The sequence below is a fragment of the Pogoniulus pusillus genome, chromosome 12, assembly GCF_015220805.1.
Source record: "Pogoniulus pusillus isolate bPogPus1 chromosome 12, bPogPus1.pri, whole genome shotgun sequence".
NCBI classification, from domain to species: Eukaryota; Metazoa; Chordata; class Aves; order Piciformes; family Lybiidae; genus Pogoniulus; species Pogoniulus pusillus.
In genome coordinates, this window is record NC_087275.1 from 30,837,074 (window position 1) to 30,852,524 (window position 15,451).

Sequence of the window (15,451 nt, forward strand, 5' to 3'; positions counted from 1 at the left end):
TCACATGACATCTTAAGATTTGATGTTATTTCATTTCCATGGAAGTGCTTTGTTCCTCTGCAGCACAGGCAGGGAATGTGCCTGGAGAGTCTAATGTCTAATTCACATGTGCCTTTAATCACCTCTTTAATTCACCTAATTACTTTGAGCTAAAAGATTGATCATATTACCTGTCCTCAGAGCTCAGGCTATTTCTCCAATTAAAGATGATATTTCTGCAATTAAAGCCAACTTGAAAAGGTGGCCCTAGTGTGGGTTTCATTTTAATAATCTTATTTCCTTCTCTGAAGAATTTTTCTTGGCTGGGAGTTAAAAGAAGATCTGCATGCAAGAATTAGCTGTGGTTTGATTATTACCTTTGGCTTTCTTGGGACAAAAACCTCTCATTTGATATCATAGAATCATACAATCAGTCAAGGTAGGAAAGGTCATCTAGTTCCAAACCCCCTGCCATGGGCAGGGACACCCTACTCTAGATCAGGATGCCCTACCCTAGATCAGAACACCCTACCCTAGATCAGGATACCCTACCCTAGATCAGAACCCCCTACCCTAGATCAGAACCCCCTACCCTAGATCAGAACCCCCTACCCTAGATCAGGATGCCCTACCCTAGATCAGGATACCCTACCCTAGATCAGAACACCCTACCCTAGATCAGGACACCCTACCCTAGATCAGGACACCCTACCCTAGATCAGAACACTCTACCCTAGATCAGGATACCCTACCCTAGATCAGGACACTCTACCCTAGATCAGAACACCCTACCCTAGATCAGGATGCCCTACCCTAGATCAGGATACCCTACCCTAGATCAGGATGCCCTACCCTAGATCAGAACGCCCTACCCTAGATCAGAACACCCTACCCTAGATCAGGATACCCTACCCTAGATCAGAACGCCCTACCCTAGATCAGAACCCCCTACCCTAGATCAGAACACCCTACCCTAGATCAGAACACCCTACCCTAGATCAGAACACCCTACCCTAGATCAGGACACCCTACCCTAGATCAGAACACCCTACCCTAGATCAGGATACCCTACCCTAGATCAGGACGCCCTACCCTAGATCAGGATGCCCTACCCTAGATCAGGATACCCTACCCTAGATCAGAACACCCTACCCTAGATCAGAACACCCTACCCTAGATCAGGATACCCTACCCTAGATCAGAACACCCTATCCTAGATCAGGATACCCTACCCTAGATCAGAACACCCTACCCTAGATTAGAACACCCTACCCTAGATCAGAACACCCTACCCTAGATCAGGATACCCTACCCTAGATCAGGATACACTACCCTAGATCAGAACACCCTACCCTAGATCAGAACACCCTACCCTAGATCAGAACACCCTACCCAAGATCAGGATACCCTACCCTAGATCAGGATACACTACCCTAGATCAGAACACCCTACCCTAGATCAGAACACCCTACCCTAGATCAGAACACCCTACCCTAGATCAGGATACCCTACCCTAGATCAGAACACCCTACCCTAGATCAGGACACCCTACCCTAGATCAGAACACTCTACCCTAGATCAGGATACCCTACCCTAGATCAGAACACTCTACCCTAGATCAGAACGCCCTACCCTAGATCAGGATGCCCTACCCTAGATCAGGATACCCTACCCTAGATCAGGACACCCTACCCTAGATCAGAACACCCTACCTTAGATCAGAACACCCTACCCTAGATCAGGACACCCTACCCTAGATCAGAACACCCTACCCTAGATCAGGATACCCTACCCTAGATCAGAACACCCTACCCTAGATCAGAACACTCTACCCTAGATCAGAACACCCTATCCTAGATCAGGATACCCTAGTCTAGATCAGAACACCCTATCCTAGATCAGGACACCCTACCCTAGATCAGGATGCCCTACCCTAGATCAGAACGCCCTACCCTAGATCAGAACACCCTACCCTAGATCAGAACACCCTACCCTAGATCAGAACACCCTACCCTAGATCAGGATACCCTACCCTAGATCAGAACACCCTATCCTAGATCAGGATACCCTACCCTAGATCAGAACACCCTACCCTAGATTAGAACACCCTACCCTAGATCAGAACACCCTACCCTAGATCAGGATACACTACCCTAGATCAGAACACCCTACCCTAGATCAGAACACCCTACCCTAGATCAGAACACCCTACCCTAGATCAGGATACCCTACCCTAGATCAGGATACACTACCCTAGATCAGAACACCCTACCCTAGATCAGAACACCCTACCCTAGATCAGAACACCCTACCCTAGATCAGGATACCCTACCCTAGATCAGAACACCCTACCCTAGATCAGGACACCCTACCCTAGATCAGAACACTCTACCCTAGATCAGGATACCCTACCCTAGATCAGAACACTCTACCCTAGATCAGAACGCCCTACCCTAGATCAGGATGCCCTACCCTAGATCAGGATACCCTACCCTAGATCAGGACACCCTACCCTAGATCAGAACACCCTACCCTAGATCAGAACACCCTACCCTAGATCAGGACACCCTACCCTAGATCAGAACACCCTACCCTAGATCAGGATACCCTACCCTAGATCAGAACACCCTACCCTAGATCAGAACACTCTACCCTAGATCAGAACACCCTACCCTAGATCAGAACACCCTACCCTAGATCAGAACACTCTACCCTAGATCAGAACACCCTATCCTAGATCAGGATACCCTACCCTAGATCAGAACACCCTACCCTAGATCAGAACACCCTATCCTAGATCAGGATACACTACCCTAGATCAGAACACCCTATCCTAGATCAGGATACACTACCCTAGATCAGAACACCCTATCCTAGATCAGGATACACTACCCTAGATCAGAACACCCTACCCTAGATCAGAACACCCTACCCTAGATCAGGACACCCTACCCTAGATCAGGACACTCTACCCTAGATCAGGATACCCTACCCTAGATCAGAACACCCTACCCTAGATCAGGACACTCTACCCTAGATCAGGATACACTACCCTAGATCAGGATACACTACCCTAGATCAGAACACCCTATCCTAGATCAGGATACACTACCCTAGATCAGAACACCCTATCCTAGATCAGGATACACTACCCTAGATCAGAACACCCTACCCTAGATCAGAACACCCTACCCTAGATCAGGACACCCTACCCTAGATCAGGACACTCTACTCTAGATCAGATCTTTACCTTTTTTTCTCTACACCTCTTTGTCAGCCTGGAGGTGTTGAAGCAAAGCCTGGATGGGGCACTTTGGACTGGATGAGCTTGGAGGTCTCTTCCAACCTGGTTGATTCTATGATTAGCCTGGACATTGGGGAAGATGTTTTCATGGAAAGAGTGGTCAGGCATTGGATTGGAATGGGCTGCTCAGAAAGGTGGTTGAGTCACCAACCCTGGATGTCTTTAAAGGTCTATTAGATGTGGTACTTGGGGATATGGTTTAGGGATGAACTTTGTGGAGCAGGGTTCTGGGTTGGACTTGATGATCCTGAGAGGCTTTTCCAGCCTGAATGTTTCTGTGATTCTGTGATTGGAACACCCTAACACCTCAGCAGACAGAAGAACTGATGTGGTTAAAATCCAGGAACAGTCACAAACTGGAACAGAGAAGGTTTCCCCTCATCCTCCCCAGCCTGCATGTTTCTGTGGTTCTGTGATCCTAGGAGGTGAAACTTCTTTGCAGTGAGGCTGCCCAGAGAAGTTGTGGAGTCTCCTCTGGAATACTGTGTTCAGTTTTGGGCTCCCCAATCCAAGAGAGACAGGGACATGATGGAGAGAGTCCAGCAGACAGCCAGGAGGATGACTTGGGGTATTTGAGCATCTCCTCTGTGGAGAGAGACTGAGAGCCCTGGGGCTGTTTAGTCTGGAGCAGAGAAGGCTGAGAGGAGATCTGAGCAATGTCTGTCAGTAGCTGAGGGGTGGGGGTCAAGTGGAGGGGGCCAAGCTCTTTTGGGTGGTGCTCTCTGGCAACAACTTCCTAACAACATCCAGCCTAGACCTGCCCTGGCACAGCTTGAGGCTGTGTCCCCTTCTTCTGCTGCTGGCTGCCTGGCAGCAGAGCCCAACCCCACCTGGCTACAGCCTCCCTGCAGGTAGCTGCAGGCAGCAATGAGCTCTGCCCTGAGCCTCCTCTGCTGCAGGCTGCACCCCCCCAGCTCCCTCAGCCTCTCCTCACAGGGCTGTGCTCCAGGCCCCTTCCCAGCCTTGCTGCCCTGCTCCAAACACCTTCCAGCACCTCAGCATCTCTCTGCAATGGAGTAGCCCAGAACTGGACACAGCACTCCAGGGGTGGCCTGAGCAGTGCTGAGCACAGGGGCAGAAGAACCTCCCTTGTCCTGCTGCCCACACTGCTCCTGAGCCAGCCCAGGATGTAATCCCATCTTCAGCATTTAATATGTCCTTGGTACAATATATTCCCCCTCCACCTTCTTGCCTAACACACATCTGATAGTTTGCTCTCTAATCACATGCCCATTCCAGTTATTTCTGTTGTCTGGTGCTGTTGGCTATTAGCAGGCTCTGATAATTGCTAGAATGTAATTTATTTCAGTCTGCATCTGCACATTCCTGAGCTGACAACGACCTCTTCACAGAGAGAGTGATTGGCACTGGAATGGGCTGCCCAGGGAGGTGGTGGAGTGGCTGTGGCTGGAGGTGTTGCAGCCAAGCCTGGCTGGGGCACTTAGTGCCATGGTCTGGTTGGTTGGGCAGGGCTGGGTGCTAGGTTGGACTGGATGAGCTTGGAGCTCTCTTCCAACCTCCTTGATTCTGTGATTCTATGATTCTCTCCTTGACAAAATCCTGCTCTGTTCCCCAGCTACCAACTGCCCTTTCCTTTGGATTGGTCTAAAAGACTGATGGAATTAAACTAAGCTCAGAGGAGTTGCTCCCAAGCTTTGCATAGCAGCTGGGCTGTTGCTTTCTATTTCAGACCTCCAGGGATGAGGGGTCAGGACTGGGACCAGTTCTGTTCAGTGTATCCATCAATGACCCAGATGAGGGCACAGAGGGCACTGGCAGCAAGTTTGCTGATGACACCAAGCTGGGTGCAGTGGTGACACACCAGGAGGCTGTGCTGCCATTCAGCCACACTTGGCCAGGCTGAGAGCTGGGCAGGGAGAAACTGAATTAAATCCAGCAAGGGCAAGTGCAGAGTCTGGCCCCTGGGAAAGAACAAGCCCAGGTGTCAGGATAGGTTGAGGACTGACCTGCTGGAAGGCAGTGAAGGGGAAAAGGATCTGGGGGTCCCAGTGGGTGGGAGGTTGCCCAGGAGCCAGCAATATGCTCTGGTGGCCAGGAGGGGCAATGCCATTCTGGGGTGGGTTAGAAGGGCTGTGGTGAGGAGGTGGAGAGAGGTTCTCCTGCCCCTCTACTCTTCCATTGTGGGGAGGCCACATCTGGAGTACTGTGTCCAGTTCTGTCCCCCCTAGTTCAAGGAGGACCTCAGGGAACTGCTTGAAAGAGTCCAGCACAGAGCTACAAAGATGCTGAAGGGAATGGAACATCTCTGTTAGGAGGAGAGCCTGAGGGAGCTGGGGCTGTGCTGCTGGGAGCTGAGGAGCTGAGAGGTGACCTCATTCATGTTGGTAAAGATGTGCAGGTGAGTGGCAGGAGGCTGGAGCCAGGCTCTGCTGGGTGATGCCAGTGCCAGCACAAGGGGCAGTGGGTGGGAGCTGAGGCATAGGAAGTTCCATGGAAACATGAGGAGGAATTTTTTCCCTGTGAGGGTGCCAGAGCCCTGGCACAGGCTGCCCAGGGGGGCTGTGGAGTCTCCCTCTCTGGAGACCCCACCTGGATGTGTTCCTGTGTGAGCTGCTCTGGGTGCTGCTGCTCTGGCAGGGGGGTTGGACTGGCTGAGCCTTGGAGATCCCTTCCAGCCCCTGCCATTCTGCAGTGCTCTGAAAGACTCTTGTGGCAAAAGCTGTCCCCAAGCTGAGCATTTACTTCCTCCCCAGAAACCTTGGCTTCACTTTACACCCCCAGAGCATTGAAGCTACAACACTCCCACTCTAGACTCTCTATCCTTCTAGGCAGAAGCTACTTCATATTGATTTTTACTAAGAAAAACAGGTTTTGAAGGTGAAAGTCTCCTGGATGCCAGCCCAAACTGTCCCATGTCCCATCAGTATGCTGCAGCATAATGCAGAAGCTTCCAAATGGGCTAATACCTGCAGCCAAGGCACTTTGTTACATGATGTTGAGTTCAGAACATCTGTCTAATTATTAAAAAGCATAACAGCAGCTTAATATGAAACCAATTTTGTGCTTGGAAATGAGAAAGGGAGGGGAAGGCTTCACTGTGGTTTTTGCAGGAGCTTGATTCAGATTGATCTGCCAGCACAGGCTGCCCTTTTGAGCTGGTGGATTTATTTCTTGGACCACAGTGGCTGTCCTGCAGATAATACTGAGGGGATGCTTCAGTGAGCACAACCATCAGCTTTTTGAAGCCATGCTGGTTTCATGTGCTGCGTGGAGGTGTAGCTCCCACTGCAAGCTCACCAACACTTCCAGTGTCTGGATCGTGCCAGGGAGGCATTGCCTTGGGAATCTCAATTAAGCAGATGCAGGAAAGGATCAGGAGACTTGTGTGACCTTCACAGGATCACAGGGCTGGCAGGGACCTCTGGGGAGCTTCCAGTCCAACCCTTCTGCCAGAGCAGGGCCAGAGAATCCAGCACAGGTCACACAGGAACACATCCATCCAGAGGCTCCAGAGAAGGAGACTCCACAACCTCTCTGGGCAGCCTGTGCCAGGGCTCTGCCACCCTTACAGTCAAGAAGTTCTTCCTCATGTTGAGGTGGAATTTGCTGTGCTGCAGTGTCCATCCCTTGCCCCTTGTGCTATGCCAGGGCACAAGTGAGCAGAGGCTGTTCCTGTGCTGCAGAGTCCATCCCTTGCCCCTTGTGCTATGCCAGGGCACAAGTGAGCAGAGGCTGTCCCTGTGCTGCAGTGTCCATCCCTTGCCCCTTGTACTATGCCAGGGCACAAGTGAGCAGAGGCTGTCCCTGTGCTGCAGTGTCCATCCCTTGCCCCTTGTGCTATGCCAGGGCACAAGTGAGCAGAGGCTGTTCCTGTGCTGCAGTGTCCATCCCTTGCCCCTTGTGCTATCCCAGGGCACAGGTGAGCAGAGGCTGTCCCTGTCCCTTCCCTCCTGACCCCCAGCCCTCAGCTATTGACAGACATAGCTCAGATCCCCTCTCAGCCTTCTCCTCTGCAGCCTAAGCAGCCCCAGGGCTCTCAGCCTCTCCTCACCAGGCAGTGCTGCAGTCCCCTCAGCATCCCTGCAGCCCTCTGTTGGATTCTTCTCCAGTAGGACCCTGTCCCTCTTGACCCGGGGAGCCCAGAACTGAATGCAGTATTCCAGGTGGAGCCTCCTTAGGGCAGAGTAGAAGGGGAAGAGAACCTCCCTCAATCTGCTGGCCACTCTTCCAGGACCCATTGTGCTTCTTGGCCACCAGGGCAGGTTGCTATTTCCATACTGGTAGCTTGCTGTGCACAGTACCCAAACCTTGGTGTCCATCACTCACCACTTGGTGTTTGGAAGGAAGACATAGCTTCTCTTCAGCCCTCCTCTAAATGTCTTTCCATCTGCAAGCTGCCTCCTCCAAGGTCAAGATTAGCTTTTCTTGTAGCCCATCAGGAACAGAGGGGGAAAAAACCCAAAAGGGAGGGGAAAGAGGGGGAAAAAAAACAAAAGGGAGGGGATCTTTATTGGCATTCTCAAGAACAGAGAGGTGATCACAGTATCCCAGTATCATCAGGGTTGGAAGAGACCTCACAGATCATCAAGTCCAACCCTTTACCACAGAGCTCAAGGCCAGACCATGGCACCAAGTGTCACGTCCAATCCTGCCTTGAACTGCCCCAGGGATGGCGACTCCACCACCTCCCCGGGCAGCCCATTCCAGTGTCCAATGACTCTCTCATCCCAGAGAGACTGTAGAAGCTCAGACTTCTCAATTAAGTCTGGAAACCTCCCTTCAGTCAGCACTAGACTTCAAAATTGCAGCTGAAAAGCCAAACAGAGCTCTTGGCCTGCTCTCTCTAAGTGCTGTGAGGTGGTGAAGTGGAAAGCAGAGCAGGCTGTAGCTGCCTGTGGCTCTCCTGCAAGGGTTAAAACTCATTCAGGCTTGCATGTTGGGGCTGTTGTAAAGGCAGTGCCAATTACCTCCATTGGAAGACTCTCTCTGTGCCCTTTGAGAGCCCTTTTAATTAGAGCTGTTGGAGAGTCCTTGAGCTATGAGGCAAGTGCTGCTGTTCACTTCAGTCTGCTGCATGTTGCAGAGGGCTCTTTCATCTTCCCAGCCCAGAGCAGCTTTTCAGCTGTTGGTCAGAGGTTAACTTGAAGGGTTCCATAAGCACCTAAAGAGGCAGGCAGCATTCCTTGAGCAGTCTGCATGCCATGGACTGTCTGCTTTCAACAGGGACTTCTCAGCAGTGGGGGTTTGTTTCCCAGGGTGGTACTTGCTTCAGCACAGACTTCATAGAATCACAGAGTGTCAGAGGCTGGAAGGGAACCTCCACAGCTCATCCAGTCCAGCCCCCCCTGCCAGAGTAGGAGCACCTAGAGCAGGTCACACAGGAGCACATCCAGGCAGGGTTTGAGTATCTGCAGAGAGGGAGACTCCACAGCCTCCCTGGGCAGCCTGTGCCAGTGCTTTGTGACCCTGACAGTCAAGAAGTTCCACCTTGTGCTGAGCTGGAACCTCCTGTGCTGCAGCTCACACCCATTGCTCCTTGTCCTATCCCAGGGAGCAGTGAGCAGAGCCTGTCCCCCCCATCCTGACCCCCACCCCTCAGATAGTTACAGACACTTATTAAATCCCCTCTCAGCCTTCTCTTCTCCAGACTAAACAGCCCCGGGTCCCTCAGCCTTTCTCATCAGGCAGTGCCCACTCCCCTCATCATCCTCATAGCCCTGTGCTGGAGCATCTCCAGCAGATCCCTGTGCCTCTTCAACTGACCTTATTGTGGCCTTTCAGTATCTGTGCCAGGGCAGGTTCAGGCTGGATGTTAGGAGGAAGTTGTTGGCAGAGAGAGTGATTGGCACTGGAATGGGCTGCCCAGGGAGGTGGTGGAGTGGCTGTGGCTGGAGGTGTTGCAGCCAAGCCTGGCTGGGGCACTGAGTGCCATGGTCTGGTTGGTTGGGCAGGGCTGGGTGCTAGGTTGGGCTGGCTGAGCTTGGAGCTCTCTGCCAACCTGCTTGATCCTATGATTCTATGATAAGAGGTTGGAACTGGATGATCTTTTAGGTCCCTTCCAACCTAGACCTGGATGATCCTTGTGATCCCTTCCAACCCTAACTGCTTGTGATTTATTCTATGACCTGTTCTAATGGGAGGTGTCACAGTATCACAGTATCATCAGGGTTGGAAGAGACCTCATAGATCATCCAGTCCAACCCTTTAGCACAGAGCTCAAGGCCAGACCATGGCACCAAGTGCCACGTCCAGTCCTGCCTTGAACAGCCCCAGGGACGGCGACTCCACCACCTCCCCGGGCAGCCCATTCCAGAGTGAAATGCTACACTAGCAAGCTGTGTGACCCTGAAACTGCTGCTTTATTACCTATGAAATGTTACAGTGGCTAGAGGAGATCTCTTACGATGGACTACAGTCTGGAGTGAAGGCAGAACGGATCTAGTAAACTACACAGAGTCCAATCAGCCTTATCACAGCCACTGGTGAGATCATGCAGCAGATGCTCCTGGACTTCATTCCAAGCACATGATGACAAAGTGGCAATCAGGAACGTTCAAACTTGCATTTACTGAAGGGACATCAAGCTTGGTCCATGTGATTGCCCTTCATTGTGAAGCAGCCATTAGGGTATGGGATCACATGGAGAAAAGAAGATGTAATACTTTTCAGCTTTTGTAGGGCTTGGCCCTTGTCTGTATGAGCATCCTCCTTTGGATGCTGTCTGTCTTCACAGTGTCCCTGCCTATGGCAGAGGGTTGGAACTGAATGAGCTTTGAGGTCTCTTCCAACCTAGACCTAGATGATCCTTGTGGTCCCTTCCAAGCCTGACTACTTCTGTGAGTCTATTCTATGACCTATTCTAGTGGGAGGTGTCCCTGCCTATGGCAGGGGGCTGGAACTGGCTGATCCTTGAGGTCCCTTCCACCCTAAACCATTCTATATGAGAGGTGTCCCTGCCTATGGCAGGGGGGTGGAACTGGCTGATCCTTGAGGTCCCTTCCACCCTAAACCATTCTATATGAGAGGTGTCCCTGCCTATGGCAGGGGGGTGGAACTGGCTGATCCTTGAGGTCCCTTCCACCCTAAACTATTCTATATGAGAGGTGTCCCTGCCTATGGCAGGGGGGTGGAACTGGCTGATCCTTGAGGTCCCTTCCACCCTAAACCATTCTATATGAGGGGTGTCCCTGCCTATGGCAGGGGGCTGGAACTGGCTGATCCTTGAGGTCCCTTCCACCCTAAACCATTCTATATGAGAGGTGTCCCTGCCTATGGCAGGGGGGTGGAACTGGCTGATCCTTGAGGTCCCTTCCACCCTAAACTATTCTATATGAGAGGTGTCCCTGCCTATGGCAGGGGGGTGGAACTGGCTGATCCTTGAGGTCCCTTCCACCCTAAACCATTCTATATGAGAGGTGTCCCTGCCTATGGCAGGGGGGTGGAACTGGCTGATCCTTGAGGTCCCTTCCACCCTAAACCATTCTATATGAGAGGTGTCCCTGCCTATGGCAGGGGGGTGGAACTGGCTGATCCTTGAGGTCCCTTCCACCCTAAACCATTCTATATGAGAGGTGTCCCTGCCTATGGCAGGGCGTTGGAACTGGCTGATCCTTGAGGTCCCTTCCACCCTAAACCATTCTATATGAGAGGTGTCCCTGCCTATGGCAAGGAGTTGGAACTGGCTGATCCTTGAGGTCCCTTCCAACCCAACCCATTCTATGTTTCTATGATAAAAGAGGTCAGAAGGAACTGTGAAGAGCAGTGATATCAGTCAGGCTTCCTAGCACAAATGATTTTTCAGCCCTGTAACAGACATCTTTCAATGAAGTAGGGCAGAGAACATTTTGTTCCAAGTTGAACTTCATTATGTTGTTCGATTAATTAGCACCCGTTGGATTCCTGGAGCAGAGAGGTGACCTCCTGCTCATCAGGACTGGAAGCCTGCTTTTTACTCATTGCCTGCCACATCAAACCATTAATCACCACTCTTCTTAACAACCAGCAGCAGCCTTCTAGGCATGGCCTTGGAAACAAGCAACAATCACCCAGCAATTAAGCGAGCAATTAGCAGCTGCAGGCTGCCACAATTACCTCCACCATTCAGCCAGCAAACCACAAGTCACCAGAACGCCAGGATGAGCAAAGCCAGGCCCTTAGGTGCTGCTGCTGCAATTGCTCTCTGCACCTGGGACTGCAAACTGGAACAGAGAAGGCTTCAGCTCAATATAAAGAGGAACTTCTTTCCAGTGAGGGTGGCAGAGCCCTGAAGCAGGCTGCCCAGAGAGGTTGTGGAGTCTCCTTCACTGGAGGCTTCTCACCCCACCTGGATGCATTTCTGTGTGGACTACCCTAGGGGATGTTGCTTTGGCAGGGAGCTTGGACTCAATTTTGGTGGCCAGCAGCAGTAAACCAAGGAGCAATGGATACAAACTGGAACAGAGAAGGCTTCAGCTCAATATAAAGAGGAACTTCTTTCCAGTGAGGGTGGCAGAGCACTGGAGCAGGCTGCCCAGAGAGGTTGTGGAGTCTCCTTCTCTGCAGACTTTCCAAACCTGCCTGGATGCATTCCTGTGTTACCCTAGGGGATGCTGCCTTGGCAGGGAGGTTGGGCTGGATGATCTCTGGAGGTCCCTTCCGACCTCTGAGGTTCTGTGATTCTGTGACTCTCCTCTCATCAGTGGAGACCTGCACCCAGGGAGGACTTTCCTCTGAGGTGAGAATCACAGGGTCACAGAATTGTCAGGGCTGGAGGGCACCTCAAAAGATCATCGACTTCTAACCCCCCTGCCAAGGGCAGGGACACCTCACACTAGATTAGGTTGCCCACAGCCACATTTCAGCCTGGCCTTAAAAACCTCCAGGAATGAGGCTTCCACCACCTCTCTGGGCAACCTGTGCCAGGGTCTCATAGAATCAAGCAGGTTGGAAGAGAGCTCCAAGCTCAGCCAGCCCAACCTAGCACCCAGCCCTGGCCAATCAACCAGACCATGGCACTCAGTGCCCCAGCCAGGCTTGGATTCAACACCTCTGTGAACACCACCCTCCTGATGAAGAATTTCTTCCTCATGTTCAGTTTGAATCTCCTCACTTCTAGTTTTGCTTCCTTTCTCCCAGTCCTATCACTCCCTGACACCCTAAAAAGTCCCTCCCCAGCTTTCTTGTAGCCCACTTCAGACACTGCAAGGCCACTCCTCAGAGCCTTCTCCTCTCCAGACTGAACAACCCCAACCCTCTCAGTCTGTCTCTATAGGAGAGCAGCTCCAGCAGCCCTCTGAGCATCCTTGTGGCCCTTCTCTGGACATGCTGCAGCACTGCTGGAGCTTTCTCCAGCAGCCATGCTGATGTCTGTACCTCTCCATGCACATTTCCCTCTCTCCCTTTCTTGGACCACCACTTGGACACCCATTAGCACTGTAATCTTTCTTAGCCTGTGAGGAGTGTTTTGCTGCTTTCTTAAACTGCCAGCCCAGAGGTACCATGGTAAAGTGTGCTGGTGGAGGTTGTAGCTCATGAGATGCCCCTTTTCACTTCTCATGTGCTTGGCAGTGCCATCTCCAAGAGAAGCTATCTGGATTGTTGATGAAGCAATGCAGAGTTGCTCAGGACCTTTCACATCTTGCATCATAGAATGGCTTAGGTTGGAAGGGATCTTACAGATCATGAAGGGCCTGGAACAAAAACCCTATGAGGAGAGGCTGAGGGAGCTGGGGGTGTGCAGCCTGCAGCAGAGGAGGCTCAGGGCAGAGCTCATTGCTGTCTGCAGCTGCCTGCAGGGAGGCTGTAGCCAGGTGGGGTTGGGCTCTGCTGCCAGGCAGCCAGCAGCAGAAGGGGACAGAGGCTTAAGCTGTGCCAGGGCAGGTCTAGGCTGGATGTTGTTAGGAAGTTGTTGTCAGAGAGAGTGATTGGCACTGGAATGGGCTGCCCAGGGAGGTGGTGGAGTGGCTGTGGCTGGAGGTGTTGCAGCCAAGCCTGGCTGGGGCACTTAGTGCCATGGTCTGGTTGACTGGCTAGGGCTGGGTGCTAGGTTGGACTGGATGAGCTTGGAGCTGTCTTCCAACCTGCTTCATTCTGTGATTCTAGGATCTACTCCAACCACCCTGCCACGGTCTGGGAGGCCTCTTGACTAGACTCAGCTGCTCAAGAACCTCATCCAGCCTGGCTGATTCTGTGATTGCATGAGATGGTCTGGTGAATTCCAATAGTCAGTGTGTGTGTGGATGCTCCTTAACCCTCAGCTCCAGTCTAACCCTGCCCTGCCTCACCTTCAAACCATTCCCCCTTCTCCTGTCTCTCAACACCTCTGCAGCCTACCTGTTGGATACCTTCAGCTATTAGAAGGCAGCTCTAAGGTCCACCCTGGAGTCTTCTCTACTCTAGACAGAGCAGCCCCAGCTCCCTCAACCTATCCTCATGGCAGAGGTGCTTCAGCCCTTGGATTATCTTTGATCCAAGTTTTAATCTAGTTCTAAACTCTGAGGTGCCTGTAAATATCCCTGCTGAACCACATATGAGTTTGTGTCATAAAGTAATTGCAGTACTCAGATTCTTGGTCAGCTGTGCTTCAGTCCAAAGCTTGTGTTCCTTTGTTTTCCTTAGAGTGAAGACAAAACTGATAGCTGCTTTTTGCTGCTGAAGATGAAGAGGAACCAGTTGCATTCATCTGCCTCCCTGGGCTTGTGCAGGCATGAGAGTGGTCTCCACCTTCTCAAGTGAGTAATGCATGTTTGTTTTCTTCCCTTCCCTACAGAGTGAAAATATCACTTAGAAAAGAGCTTCTAGTGAACCCTAGAGCCATGACAAGACAAAGGATGCTTTGCTCTTCATGCTGCTTCTGCTGCTGTGTAGTATCTCTGGTTTGAAGCATGGAATCGTCAAGTAGAACCATAGCATCAGGCAGGGTTGGAAGGGAGCACAAGGAGCAGGCAGTGCCAACCTCCCTGCCATGCCCAGGGACACCCTACCCTAGGGCAGGCTGCCCACAGCCTCAGCCAGCCTGGCCTCAAACACCTCCAGGGATGAGGCTTCCATCTCCTCCCTGGCCAGCCCATTCCAGGCTCTCACTGTCCTCATGCTGAGCAACTTCTTCCTAACATCCAGTCTGACTCTCCCCATTTCCAGCTTTGTTCCATTCCCCCCAGTCCTATCACTACCTGGTAGCCTAAAAAGTCCCCTCCCAGCTTTCTTGTAGCCCATTTCAGATACTGAAAGGCCACAATAAGGTCCCCTTGGAGCATTCTCCTCTCCAGACTGCACAGCCTCAGTTTGGTCACTTTGTACATATTTTTGGACCTTGGGCTAGAAAAAAGGCCAGGAAAAAAAAAAAGAGCAGAAACTTGTACAAACCACAACATTCTGGTGAGCTTTCTGAATGTCTGCCTGGGAGAAACAAACCTGTTCTTTGCTCAGGCTTTGAATGTCCTTAATTCTTCTTTCATGAAAGAGTCAGACTCATAGAATCACAGAATCAAGCAGGTTGGAAGAGAGCTCCAAGCTCAGCCAGCCCAACCTAGCACCCAGCCCTGCCCAACCAACCAGACCATGGCACTAAGTGCCCCAGCCAGGCTTGGCTGCAACACCTCCAGGCACAGCCACTCCACAACCTCCCCAATCTCTACAGTGACAGCATCTATTAAGCAGCTGCAGGATGTAAAATAGAGTGACATTGCCCAGAGATTATTACATCTCTCTCTTTCAATGCATTTGTCAGCTTCAATTTTTGCTTTTCATTTCAGATTTCTGCCATTTAATTATCAGGGATTCTGCCACAGAATGCAGAATAAAAACACCTCAGGTTTAGGTGAAGCATGGGATTTATTTGGCACAGAAGAACTAAAAGCCAAGGCTGTTTAGATGGAAAGAACATAATTGCATAACTGGATGGGCAGATTCAGGGAGACCAGTGGATGGAGTCTACCTTGACCTTAGCAAGCCCTTTGACAGGGTTCTGCACTTTGGCCACAACAACCCCAAGCAGCACTCCAGGCTGGGGCCAGAGTGGCTGAGAGCAGGCAGGCAGAGAGGGAGCTGGGGGTGCTGGGAGAGAGGAGCTGCAGAGGAGGCAGCAGTGTGCCCAGGTGGGCAGCAGAGCCAATGGCATCCTGGGCTGGCTGAGGAGCAGTGTGGGCAGCAGGACAAGGGAGGTTCTTGTGCCCACCCCTGTGCTCAGCACTGCTCAGGCCACCCCTGGAGTGCTGTGTCCAGCTCTGG

The 15,451-nt window shown here is 51.7% G+C and overlaps 1 long non-coding RNA gene across 2 annotated transcripts in view; it reads left to right on the forward strand.

The window, feature by feature from the left end:
* Positions 1 to 15,451, forward strand: part of LOC135179907 (uncharacterized) — a 238,444-nt gene that overhangs the window by 168,006 nt on the left and 54,987 nt on the right. For both annotated transcript variants that reach the window (XR_010304180.1, XR_010304181.1), the window contains one exon: positions 13,841 to 13,953. This is a non-coding gene — a long non-coding RNA (uncharacterized LOC135179907). The remainder of the gene's footprint in view (positions 1 to 13,840; positions 13,954 to 15,451) is intronic.